Source organism: Rattus norvegicus, chromosome 2 (assembly GCF_021556685.1).
Source record: "Rattus norvegicus strain SHRSP/BbbUtx chromosome 2, alternate assembly SHRSP_T2T, whole genome shotgun sequence".
NCBI lineage: Eukaryota > Metazoa > Chordata > Mammalia > Rodentia > Muridae > Rattus > Rattus norvegicus.
The window spans coordinates 39,172,528-39,186,958 of record NC_141535.1 but is presented as its reverse complement, the minus strand read 5'-3'; the positions used below and the strand labels follow the sequence as shown (position 1 = coordinate 39,186,958).

General features: G+C 39.2%; 1 long non-coding RNA gene across 3 annotated transcripts in view; it reads left to right on the top strand.

Moving 5' to 3' along the window:
- Positions 1-1,374: 1,374 nt before the first annotated feature.
- The window catches only part of LOC103691446 (uncharacterized), a 275,993-nt gene continuing 262,936 nt past the window's right edge, over positions 1,375-14,431 (top strand). The window contains exon 1 of one of the 3 annotated variants that reach the window (XR_015673883.1): positions 1,375-1,730. This is a non-coding gene — a long non-coding RNA (uncharacterized LOC103691446). The remainder of the gene's footprint in view (positions 1,731-14,431) is intronic. The other 2 variants (XR_015673882.1, XR_015673884.1) reach the window with 2 other exon arrangements.

Sequence of the window (14,431 nt, the reverse complement as noted above, 5' to 3'; positions counted from 1 at the left end):
TCCTTTCTGTCTCCTAGATGTTTCACTTCCTATTTCCTACCTAAGCCACAGACCATCAGATTTTATTGACAGGTACCATAACCATATAGACACAATATATTCTCTCTCCTCCCCCACATACATGCACATGGACATACATATTAACATTATATTTTATCAAGAAAGATATCATGAAGAAATAAGTTTCATAGATATGAGAAATAAAGCTGTAAGAATAAGGTTCTGGGAATATAGAAACAAGGTTTTGGTGGTCAGAGTGACCAGGCTTAAGTTGAGACCAGCCAAAACAAACAAAGCTGTTCTCTGAAAAAGACCCCGTACCCCTCCCTGTGGTAAATTCAGAGAAAAACCACCAGATGTGACAGCCCAACCTTATCCCATCACCCAGCTCCCCCACCCTTTCCCAGGGACTTTGTGAGGTCAGGTGCAGAGCAGGATGATGAAATTGGCTAATTAACAAAAACAGCCCCTTGAGCAAACCAACCAATGCCTGAAGAGATCCTTTGTCCTGTATTCCACCAATCAGAGAAAGCCAGCTAGCCCTGTTGCTGAGGTCTGCCCTCTGTAAAGTATAAAAGATGTGTACATTTTGAGTTTGGGGTTGCCTATTCCTGTGTGGATGAGCAACCCCATGCACATGGATTAATAAATCTCTTGCCATTGCATCAGTCCATCATCATATTGTGTTCTGTGGGTCTCACTCCTTAGCTAAGACCACTTTGGGGTCTTACAACAATCACGTTAAAGCATTATGTGAAATATAGTAGGGAAAAATTAGGATTTAGGGTGTTAAAATAACTCATATTGTCTGGCATGGTGGTTTCTGCCTATAATAAGGATATATATTATAGGCTAATTATGAGGTCAAGGCCAGCCTGTAATACCTAATGAGAGCTAATCTCAAGGAAAATAAAATAGAAAAATTTACATAAAAGACATATAATTTAGTCAACATATCTAGGAATGATATTCAAGTTGGCATGCAAGTCACAAGGGGGAATTATCCAAGTCATAGAGGAAAGGCAAGGAATGAACATAATGTTCCAAGAGTATGCACAATGGCCCCAAGAGGTGAAGGGAATTAGGAGCAGATTCATGCTAGAGCACAAGGAAAGCTGTGGTGTGAGGTGGGGATGAGGTCTAGAGACCACAGTGTACCATGAAATCCATTGTACCGCTGCTCTCTGTGCTGGAGGTCAACCTGCTTCCCTGTCTCTAATTGTTTTACATGCGGGAGGGAGGAGCCCAGACTGAGAGAGACAAAAGAGTGAAAAGAGGGCGCTGTGTTTTTTATCTTGTTCTTAGGAAAAACCATGAGGTAGCTTAGCCTGGGTCCCGTCTAGGATCAGGAGTAGTCCTCTCCTTTTCTTCCAGGCTCTCAGACTCATGGTAAAGAAGCCTCAAGCTCTCGTGTAATCTACATCCTTAGCAAAGCAGAGCTGCTGTGAACACGGTGGAAGTACGGACTATACAAATGAGGCTGACGCAGCTGAACAGAGGAGCAGGTCTAACAGGAAATAACGGTCCACGAGACAGTTAAGGCGTCAGGGGAAAGTCATGCCTCAGGCTTCTGAAGCACCGGCTCAGGTGAACAAGTTGGAGTTTTCCGGGAAACTCATTTTAAACTGACCACACTCAGCTGCTTCTCTGAAGAGCAAACGTGACTCCTTTATTGGTTGGAAGGTCAGCGGTGAGTGAACAGGACTTGATGGGGGCAGAAGTGAACAAGGGTAAGTTGCAGTACATTTGGATTTCTGTATATCATTTTCGTTACTCTTTAAACATCTAACTTTAGGTGGTAGCACACCACCTCTGCCTTACAGATCTCAAAATATGCTTTGTTCTTCGACACGTCACCTCTGAAGCTACACAGCAAAGAGGATTCTAGGAAATGCTGTTGTAGCTCAACCAGACAGACAGATGCAGTATAATTTATAAAGGTAAAATGAGATTACAATTCTATCAGTGTCTTGCTCGGTGATCACCAGAGGAGCTTCCTTCTGTAGCTCAGATCGGAAATACAGAGAGAGACCTACAGTCAGACAACGTGCAGAAAGTGAAAGACCCCAGGTCACTCGGTCCCAAGTAAGATGTTTCCATCAAATCACCCCTTTTAGGGCTCAGGGTATCTTATTGAAGAGGAGACAGGAAGATTATTAGAGCCAGAGGGGATGGAGGACACCATGGAAACAGGCCCTCTAAGCACAGCATGACCATTACACACATGAACTCAAGGAGTCTGTGGCAGCATGAGCAGGGCGTGCTCAGCTTCATACCACAGCACTCGGAGAAGTGGGCACATGCCCCCATCCTAACCCGGGAGCTCCCTTCAGCTGATAACTGATTGCAAATGAAAAATTAGTTTTCAACAACAGAATCTCACTGGGGATTCAAACCACACTTAAGGGCAGGACTATTGTCCAACAATAGTTGGCCAACATAAAATGACCTCAATGGCATCCTTGGAAGTTTTTTTTTCTCATAATGTAATTTTTCTCAGCACATCTTTTTTTAACCTTACAAGTCATTTGCACATACATTGTAGCCTCTGGCTTTGTGTTTTTATGGGATTACTTTGTCTGTGAATGTGTTTGTCTCTGCATCTATATTTCTTGTGCTTTTTATTTGGCTCTTTGCTCCCATTCCAATTTGTTTTTATTTTATTATTATTTTATTTTACTATTATTTTTCAGATGATGATTCATTTTCCATTGAGAGACAAAAGTGAATCCGATAGGAGGAGGGGTGGAAAGAATCTTGCAGGAGTTGGGGTAGAAGAAACAGTCGTCAGAAAAATAGTGTATGAAAAAACTATTTTCAATAAAAGATAAATAGAAAAATACTTAATGCTGATCTCAAGTATAATGGGCATGTCTCCGATCTCATGGCTGAACGTATTAGTTGAAACTAGATACCCAATTTTCACATACCAAATAAATCTAATTGTGCAAAAAAGGGAGAGAGTGAAAACGTCAATTCTAGCAAAAGACTCATAAGTGATATAGTGCTATAGGCAAAAACATAATTCCTCATAAGTTTGTCCAATGGTACTTTCCTATTGCTGGTGAAAGAAAACTGAAAAACAACACCAGCTAATTCTTGCTGGCTTAGGGTAACTTTTTTCTTGTCTTAAGAATCTATTTAATCAGCCTTGAGGTATTCTCTGCAAATTGTCAGCTCTTGTAGGTTCCTCCCTATCTCTCTTGAGCCGCCTCTCTCTCCTGGAGGTTGTGAAGAAAGCTTGTGGAGTACAGTACCATACCTGCCAGGAGCAGAAGTCTGGGAACATGACATGGCAGTTTTCCCTGTGGACACTGGCTGACATTCAATAAGACCGGGGCTTGTATAACTTCTAACATGATCTCTTGGCATTGACAGCCTGTGATGTGTGCTGAGTCTTCTTACTGACTGCCTTAACTGAAGGCACGGCGAGACTTTTAGGCCTGACTGTAGCATCATTTATTTAGTCCGGTGTTTGGATATTCCTTCTTGCCGTTTGATTCCAATGCTACTTTTGTCCTTTGTCATGATAAAAAGGACTTCTACATCCATCCAGGAACATCTAAGAGCTCCTAGCTTCTTTGAACATTGCAGGGAGGATGCACCACATTGGAAGGAGTATACTGCCACCTTGAATATATGATAGGCCCTCAGTTTTGTTTGTCCCTCAATGCATTCTCTTGGTCCTTAGATCTCTGCTTCCAATAGAAAATCGAGACCTGACCATTTCTTTCAGTCAGATGGCAAGATTTCTTTTCCTATATTATCTCTTTCAAAGTAATGCTTATGTAACTCATGAGGCATAAAGTATAAAGCTTGAGTGTAAAGGGGAGCCCTCCTTACTCATTAAATCTTAACTATCAAGCCTATTGCAAATCATTGTGAAGGGAGAAATCCAAATCTGTAATGAAAATCAAGCAATAATGTCCTTGTTTTGATCTCTATCAGTTCTTTCCCGGCACCTTGCCCAAAATGCTGAGAGGAACACAAATACAACAAACTAACAAGCAAACACCCCAAGTTATGATTTTGATATGTAAGAATAAACAGAATCCATTGCACACTCAATAGCATGTGAAAACCAGTAGAGGCTGGGATTTGAAATGATGCAGGAATTTGAAAAGCATCTGAAAGCATCCCGGGGATCACTTCAACATGTCTCAACACCCAGCACTACACATTTCATTCAAATTTAAGTATCATGTTTTAGTGGGTCTTGGCAAAACCAGCCTTTTGCTTTATTCCCCAGCACATTTAAGATGAAAATTGTGGAAGCTTGCATGTTGCTTTTAGGTAATGCTCAACACTTTGGGCTGAAACAAAATTCCAAGAAAACAAAGTTATAGCAGAGAGACACAGGGCTCTAAAACTTTACCCTCAAAAATATTTAATGAAATGTTCACAGGGAAAAATGCCACCCCATTTAGAACAGTGTTCTTTTATTCCTAAGCTTTAACACAAAAGCTTGCGTGTTCAGGAAGTGTGCATTTTGTATTCTGGCACACAGGTAGCTCCCTAGAGTCTGGCAATAAATACCAGAGTCTAAAAACAGCACTTAGGTATTATCCTATTCCTGCCTACTTTGAAGATCTTTTTTTTCTGTTGACATTTAATGACTCCGGACATTTACTGGTTCTTTCAGCATCCTGGAATTCAATCATATGTAGCTGAAATCTTCAAACATGTTAGAATTACTTCTGAATGAGCATCATCAACGGGCTAAGGATGGTTTTATTTTTACTGGAATGAGTAATGTTATTGTTTAATATTAAAGTCACAATTAGAAGAATTTGGGGAGCTGCTTCAGTTTCCTTTGAAGATTTCCCCATTTTTGAAGGATTGCCGACAAAAGAGATATCCCTGGAGCAGTGGGTGTTTGTGGATGGGAGGGGGACCTCTGAGGCTGCAGAAAGTATCTGAGAGAAAAGTCGAGCACACTGGGACAGTTGTGTGTGATTCATTGAACATGCTGCTGTAAGGCTTGAGTCAGCAGACACATCTGCTGTCGAGGTAGCCATGCTCCACTGTGGTCACACGGGCCATTGGCAGAACCTATTTATCTTTAACACACATTGGTTGTCTCCAAATGATTTCTGAGACCATACAGGTCTTTAAAGTGAGGAGTGTTGGCAAGCCTTCAAACTAGTAGTTTAAAGGGGAAGGATGTGACGGAAAATAGAAACTGCATTTTAAGAGAAGATTTTGGGGAGTAACTATAGGCAGTCACTTGGTACAAAACTTTATTGAAACTAATTTTTGAATTAGCATGTGTAGACTAACTTAGATTATAGAGTTAGCTTTTCTTCTGTGTATTGCATGTGCCTGGTTCAGTATGCTACTTCATGATAAAAGAAGAGTACCAGCTGTGAAACATTTGATTCACAGCCAAAATTGTTCAGCCTAGATAGCCCTCTTTTATTGCCCTTAATATAAATATTAATAAAGGAATGCTACCTAACAAATAGTGGTCGTGAAGACTGGTGTGTGGGGGAGTGGCACTTTTTTTTCTCTTTCCCTTGTCATCTGTCAGGCATGGCAGGCTATGTTTAATGGCTCACATCTCATGCCAAAAGTACTGTAACCTGTCATATGAATAACTCAAGGCAACAACACTTTAAGCCCACACAATTTCATGTATGTCAAGATATTCATTCATCCAGCCTGTCCCTTAAACGACTCCCTTATATGTATAGACAGGCATGCCGTCCCATTGATTGTATTGAGATTCAATAGCAACTCATTGTTTGAAAGTAGTTGAAACAGTGGAATATTTTCAAGTTCTACAGGATGACTGCTCTTCAGCTGCATCAGCTAATTGAAGAATGCTGTTGCTTTAAGCTCAGAACTATCTATCATATACCCCAAATCGTCAAAATTATATTAGTGTCCTGGAGTGTCCTCCAGCTTGACACTATGCTACATCTGTTTTTAGAAAGCAAAAGTATTCCTTTGTAGATAAAGGAGAGAATATCTTACTATGCAGAAAGGAAACGAACTAACAGTCCAAGGGCAGAGGAGCACCATCAAGGCTGAAACAGAGTCTAAGAGCATGGTTTCTCCGCAGATTGATTGGTCTGCAGCTGACAATGCTGCACATTAGAAGTACTGTAGAGACTGACAACATCATGTGCTGTACTATTATAGCTAATTTGCTTATGTGAAAAAGAAAAAATAAAAATACAGGCAAAGATGACAGGAATAGCCATTGCTGTCATTGTTGGTTTTGGTTGTTTGTTTTTGTTTTTCTTTTCTTTTCTTTTTTTGAGTGTGTGTGTGCTATTATGTGGATAGAATAGGCTGATGAGGTCATGTTGTCATTCCAAAATTGTTCTTTGTTCTTAATGCAGCTTCTTGGTGATGTATAACCCCAGGGAAAGCCTTCCTTTGTCTTAATACAAACGGCCATGTATTAATCATATAATAATTATTTCTCCATAAGCACTTCTGTATACATGATATTATTATTTATATCCTTCTCTATTTGGGAAATATGCTTTATTGTAGAAGATACATAGTTTATCAGCAGGTTACTTAGTGTCTTGCTCATTATTCTAGGAACAAATATATTCCTAGTTAGGCTGCTTCAGGTATTAATGATCAGATATGCTTCAGATGGTACGAGGTATTTAAATACTGACAGCCCTCTGTGTATCTGGGTTCTATATGCACGAGTTTAGCAAACCATAGAACAATGGGCTGAAATATTAAAAATAAAAATCCTTGCATCTATACTAAACACATATGGCCATTTCCTTCTGTTATTATTACACTATTTATATTGTGTTATATATTGCATAAAATCTAGAGAGAATTTAAAAATAGACAGAAGGATGCATACAGGATATATGCAAACACTCCATTATATGAGAAAGCCTTGAGCATTCATGGAATTTTGATATAAAATACTGCTCTTTATACCAATCTTGAAACCAATCCTATATAGATGCTGGGTATGTGTTCTTCAGGGTTTACATCCTCTATTGAAAATGGCTCATGTATACTGCTTCCTCTATGGTTATAATTAAGACTAAGCTAGTTAACTCCAAGGTTTCCATCTCTGTATGATTTTTATGTTCAAACTTCCACCATTTGGGACACTATTAGCTAGGTAGATACTCTAAGTCATGTTGGACAAATACATTTGTTAAGTCACTTCAGATGCTTTGGTCATAGCAGAAATGACTAGCTATGGAAGAGATCTCTGTTTTTCTCTGATAAATCTTTTAAAGGTCTATTCTAGGTCCTCTGACATATGAGTACAGCACAATATATTATTTTTAACATATACAGAAGTAGAAATCCTGTATATGGAATAGCATATTTCATGACTGTTTACCTTGATTCAGATCCTGAGTTGAGGACATCATGCAATTTGAAAGAACAGGTTAAGGACAAAATGTTATTGGCTAGGAAATAAAACCTTAATACTTTATAATGACTATGTTCAAAATACATAATGTTGGTAAGAAATAGAGCTAGGGTTATATCCTAATTTCCTCATTTAGTGTATTATATTGCATCTAAAGTCATTGTGAAGACCAAGTCCAAGAGACATTGGGTTTATTATGAACTATAAGACTCCTCGGTTATAATCCAAAGTTCTTTAAAATACAGGTTCCTTTTTCAAGAAGGATTTTCTCTGATTAGATAATTATACTATTCTTTAACATAGAATATTTGTAAGGAATTCATAAAGATTAATAAAGATACTATTATAATTCTTGGCACAAAATATGCCCTCAGTACCTTATTGTTGAGATTGTTAATCTAATACTTATAGGTAAATTTCTGTGATGAATAAATTATTTACTAATTCCAAAAATACTGAAGTAAATCTATTCTTAAAATTCTCCTGTTTTTCTGGGAATCATAAAATCATAATGTTTTGTTAACAGGATACTTTTTATTTGCATTTCAAAACTTACTTCCTTTTCCCTGTTTCCCATTCACAAACCCCTATCTCGTCCCCTTCTTCAAAGGTGTTCCCCCTCCCCAACCATGCCCCTTTCCTGCCTCCCTGCCCTGACATTCTTCTACACTGAGGAGGTCCAGCCTTGCGAGGAGCAAGGACTTCTCCCCCAATTGGTGTTCAATATGGACATCCTCTGCTACAAATGCAACTGGAGCCATGGGTCTGTCCAAGTGTACTCTTTGGGTAGTGGTTTAGTCCTTGGGAGCTCTGGTTGGTTGGTATTGTTGTTCTTATGGGGTTGCAATACCCTTTGGCTCCTTCCATCATTTCTATAACTCCTCCAATGGGGTACTTGCTCTCAGTTCAATGGTTTGGTGTTAGCATTTGCCTCTGTATCATGCTCTGGCTGAGCCTCTTAGGAGAAGGCTTGATCAGACTCCTGTCAGCTGCACTTCTTGGCTTCATCAATATTGTCTAGGTTTGGTGGCTGGATGTATATGCGCTGTATCCCCAGGTGGGGCAGGCTCTGAATGGCCATTCCTTCAGTCTCTGCTCTAAATTTTGTCTCCATATCTCCTCTTATGAATATTTTTGTTCCCTCTTCAAAGAAGGGCTGAAGCATCCACACTTTGGTCATGCTTATTCTTGAGTTTCATGTAGTGTGTGGATTGTATCTTGGGTAATTCCAGCTTTTGGGCTAATATCCACTTATCAGTGAGTGCATATTTACCACACTCAGGATGATACTTTCTTTTTTTTTTTTTTTTTTTTTTGGTTCTTTTTTTTTTTTTTTTTCGGAGCTGGGGACCGAACCCAGGGAGGATGATACTTTCTAGTTCCATCCATTTGCCTAGGAATTTCATGAAGTCATTGTTTTTGATAGCTGAGTAGGATTCCATTGTGTAGATGTACCACATTTTCTGTATGCATTCCTCTGTTGAAGGGCATCTGGGTTCTTTCCAGCTTTCGGCTATTATAAATAAGGCTGCTATGAACATAGTGGAACATGTGCCTTTGTTGTAGGTTGGAGCATCATTTGGGTATATGCCCAGGAATGGTATAGCTGGTTCCTCAAGTAGTACAATGTCCAATATTCCGAAGAACCTCCAGACTGATTTCCAGAGTGGTTGTACCATCTTGCAACCCCACTAACAATGGAGGAGTGTTCCTTTTTCTCCACATCCTTGCCAGCATCTGTTGTCATCTGAGTTTTTGATCTTAGCCATTCTGACTGGTGTGAGGTAGAATATCAGGGTTGTTTTGATTTGCATTTCCCTGATGACTAACTATGTCGAGTATTTCTTTAGGTACTTCTCTCTTTTTTTAATTTCATTTATTTACATTTCAAATGTTACCCCCTTTTCTTTAGGTACTTCTCAATCATTCTATATTCCTCAGCTGAGTATTCTTTGTTTAGCTCTGTACCCCATTTTTTATGGTTCCACATGGAGAGATTTATTGAGAGAAGAGAAGAAGAGAGGAAAGGCAGATGGCCATGGCACGTGGTGGGAGGGGGGGAAAGGGGCAAGAACAGAGAAGAACAAAGAGTAAGAGAGAATTAGGAGTGTGTACCCCATTTTTTAATATGGTTATTTGTCTCTCTGGAGCCTTATCACTTGAGTTCTTTGTATATTTTGAATATTAGCACTCTATCAGATGTAGGATTGGTAAAGATCTTTTCCCAATCTGTTGGTTGCTGTTTTGTCCCACTGACAGTATCCTTTGCCTTACAGACGCTTTGCAGTTTTATGAGATACCTTTTGTCAATTCCCCAGTGCCCATGTGTTCGAAACTCTTCCCCAATTTTTCTTCTATTAGTTTGAGTGTATCTGCTTTGATGTGGAGGTCCTTGATCCACTTGGACTTAAGCTTTGTACAGGGCTATAAGAATGGATCAATTTGTATTATTCTACATGCTGACCTCCAGTTGAACCAGCACCATTTGTTGAAAAATGCTATCTTTTTTTCACTGAATGGATTTAGCTTCTTTGTCAAAGATCAAGAGACCATAGGTGTCTGGGTTCATTTCTTGGTCTCCAATTTCAATCCATTTATCTACCTGCCTGTCTCTGTACCAATACCATACAGTTTTTATCACTATTGCTCTGCAATACAGCTTGAGGTCAGGAATGGTGATTAACCACAAAAGTTGTTTTATTGTTGAGGATAGTTTTTGCTATCCTGGGTTTTTTTATTATTCCAAATGAAGTGAAAGGAATATGTAAGTTTGAATACAAACTTTAATCACCAAAGCTCAGAGCACAAGTACTTGTAGAGCATGGGGACCATGTCTAAGTTATCTTTGTATCCTTGAAAACATTGAACATGTTAAATATTCAGTAAGTAATTGTTGTAACAATGAACATAAAGTATTAATGAGGCATGTCTTGCTGTCAGAGCTATCCCAGAGCCCAGCTATGTGGAACTGGGAGAGACTAGGCAAGAATGACAATTGAAATTCTGTCCTAGCATAAGGTATATAGTTATAACTCCATGAATGTTAGCTTATTCCTCAAGGATCTCTTGCCCTTTGCAATGATCTGTAAGGACAGCTTTACTTGCAACATTAGTCATTTTATTCCTCTTCATTCGTAGCCATGCTCCAACAATTTCCTCAAATGAGATATTTACACACTATCTACAGTGGGTGCTGTGTCTGGCCAACATCTATTTATACATTAAAACAGAATGCATTCTAAGCGATGGATAGATTAGGATACAATTAAAATATGCGTTAAAAAGGTCATCCATTTTATTCATCACAGCTTGCTACTTTGCTTGTAGTTTACTAATGTTGTTTAGTGATTCTTGCACCCCAAGGCTATTTTAATGAAGGACACATTTTAGAAATTCAAGAAAACAAACAACCTAATAAATTGTCTTTGTATGGCTCTCCATCAGAATAAATGCTCATCGTTAGAGGTTCAATTCTTGCAGGAAGCAAATGGAGTGTTCTTACTGCCACTGGTACAAAACAAGGCTAGAGTGTGTATGTATCATCGGAATAAAGGAAGCAGAACAGCTGTTTCTTCTATTCAGCTTTTAAGCTAGTATTCATTTATTTGCAAAAGAATGACATGATACGACAGACTGTCCTTCTTATAATCAGAACAGTTTCAGTTACCAAGTTTTTGTAGTGAGTTGAAGAGAGTATGCTTTCTTCATATCACAATGTAAAGTTGAAATTGATACCCAAAGATCAGGTTGGTGGAGAGAGTGGGTGGAAAATTATAGTATGTATGTATCAGGGAGGGATTCTGGGTAAAGAGAACTAACAGAAACCTTCCTGCTGAGGGCAGGTCAGGGTGGTATGACTTCACAGGAAGCATGGGAAAAGAAGAGGACCACGTTATATGATAGTCAAGTACTGGAGATAAGAATTTGGATTGAATTGACTTGGCAGGGTTCATACTAAAATGAGATAATATACAAACTAGTACAAAGGGCAGAAGCTAGGAGCTAGTTGGAGAGTCCGTTAATGGAAGCTCAAGGAGGAGTTTTTCAAAAGTGCCTATCTTGGGAAGTAAATGCAACCATTTTGTTCTAGCCCAAATCTTCTAACTATCTTACCACTTAGAAATATATATGTGATAATTTTTGGATTAACAGAATTGGTGCATTATTTACAATAACTTCTTTCATATTTTCTCGTCTAGCGTTTTGCACAAAAAATCAAGAGCAATAATAGCCTTGCTCACTTAAAGCCATGCAGGAACGCCAGTTATTTGAAATCACCCGTCCTGTTACTCTCCCACTTAAAGAATTAATATAGAGGATGTGCGTCTTCACAAATACTTAATCAAATTTTAATAGTCAGAACTAAATTAGGTGAGTAGAATTGAACTGGAAGGAAAAAGTTGTCTGTGAAATTTCCTTCAGCTACCCGGACTTGATAAGCCCTACAATAGCAGTCTGTGGGCATATTTGGTTCCACACTTAACTTCCGTGGTTTTATCATTCCCATGTGGCCTTCAAGCTGAATGTCACGTTCACAGGCTTTCACATTGTTCTCTATTTTAGGTTTGAGTTAGTCACGCCGTGACATTCCAATATAGCAGAACAAAACTTTCTCATGTATCTATATAGTTAAGATAGGAAGGAGTAAGATGAAGTTTTAGCCCAAACAGAGAAGATTCTGTATTCAGACAGACAGATGGGCTCTATGTATATTTGTATAGAAACCAATTAAGGTGAGAAGTTCTGAGTCTGCTTTAAATTCTTGAAAGCTTTGCTTAGAGCTATAATTACCTTCTTGTGGTTCTCTTTGGCTTCCCCCAGCCTGAATTGTGCACTTCAAGCAGGTCTAACTCTCACGTGCAAGCCTTCCAATTCCACTTACTAATCAAAAGGTCGCTTTCCTTGTAGAGCGTGGCTATTATTCTCCTTGAAATTACTCACTTTTCCAAGTGGGGAATGAATTTGTCAAGTAGTCCATAGATGCTTAAGGTCATCTGTTTCGTGCATAGGTTGCTAATGGAAGCACTGACACCCTGTCCAGAAACAAAGTACTTGGCTTTATTTCACTGACATCAAAATGTAAGGCCAAGGACATTGCTGTACAGTCTTTGTGCTAACAATTTGCTCACAATATCAAATAAATGTATTTATGGTAAGTGTTCCCTTTACAAAGAGTGCAAAGACAAGAGCACATGAAGACTCCTTAATGTTGAATAATCATGTTTTAAAGCACAATGCCAAAGACGAGCTTTCTGTCTCTCCACAAGGCTGTGTACCCTCTGTGTTGCTTTGTCCTTGGGACAGGATCATGGACATTGCTAGCCACTGGCAGTGCTTCTGAGATCTGCTTTAGAAATATATTGACAATTAGTGATTAGATCTAGAATCTCTGACCTTATAGGATGGCTGTATTCCAATTTAGAATTGAGAAAATAGTCACTGTGCAGCCTGCTTGCTCCTTTGGTTTCTGGGATAATCCTGTAGGTTGAATAAAGGGCACCTCGAGGTGTTTCTCTATTTGGTTACATAAGAGGAAGATGGCACACAACAGGACAATCGTTCTCTGAGAACATTTCTCCTGTTTATAATCTTGCCACTTCGAAGTGTTTATGCCTGGAGAGATAGCACAGCTCCACTCAGCTTTATCCCCATGATTTACATCGTATTGAGCAATTTCTCAGTAAATATTTGCTGAACGGAGGAGAAAATTATGTTGATGATTACATAGATTCTACCTGTGAAGATTAGTCATTGTCAAGGATCCTATTGTTTTCTTCCAGGCATTGTAGCACATGCCCATAATCTTAGCACTAGGGAAGCAGACATAGAATGGTGAGTTCCAGGTGAGCGTGAGCTTCCTATGGAGACCTTATAGCTGAAACCAAAACAATTTGCTAAAGGAACATAACGTTGAACTGCTCCCTAGGTACTTATACCCCCAAATCAGTGCATCTCTCCACCCTCCGTAGAAAAGCTTCTTTCATTGTAGATAGTCATTAATACGGAGACTTATGATTGATCAACATGATGACAATAAGAGTCTGGGGATTTATCAATCCTAAATGGAATATCTATATCACACCCCTTCCTCCCAAGGCTCAAGTATTATTGTGGAAGGGAAGGCAGCCAGAAAGATTATAAGAACCAGAGAGGGTAGATGACTGAAGCAAAATAGGGTTTTCTAGACATAGAAGATGTGAACTTATAAGAGCTGTGAGTACTCTTTTGTGATATGCACAAAATCAGGCTAGAGGAAGTTAAAGGATGGGGCGGAGGGACGGAGTCCTGTTTGTTCTCAGCTGAGAAGCCATTGGTAATTAATGGCTACTGGTGAAGGGAGAGTCAGTTTTGTTCAAGGATGTGTTTCCTGGGAGTCTACCTGTTCTCCAGTAGATAGCCCTACACCCATGCATACAGCCGGCACTATGTGGAAACTGGGTATAAGAGAATTGCACATAGAGTGAGTGGGAAGGAAAAAGTGCTGAGGGAGAATAGGGGGAGGAGAGAGAGAGAGAGAGAGAGAGAGAGAGAGAGAGAGAGAGAGAGAGAGAGAGAGAGAGAGAGAGAATGAATGGGGTAAATTAGATCATTTGCATTCAAAATAAATAATAGTTAATTAAAAATCCAAACTGTTCTGACCCAAATGAATATGTTTCCTCTCTGATTACTTGAGAGAAATACGTATGTGTAGTTTCTTGGATGTATTTAAAGATAACCAGCACTGGAAGCTCTTTTTCCTCACAGTACTCTATACATAGTTCACTACAGGTCAAATGACCTGTACATATCAAATGAAAGCAAAATGACAAGAGGAATCCATTAGAGTTGAACAAAATTGCATTTTAGCCAGGTTATGTTGACACACATCTTTAATCCCAGAGCTCAGGAGACAAAGGCAGGTGGATCTCTGTGGGTTCAAGGCAGTCTGGTCTACGTAGTGACTTCCACGGCACTGTGGCATAAAACAGCCAGGGTTATATAGAGAAGCCCTGTCTCAAAACAAAAGCATAAAACAATAACAAAACAAAACAAAAAAAAATCTGCATTGTGTATATGTACTAT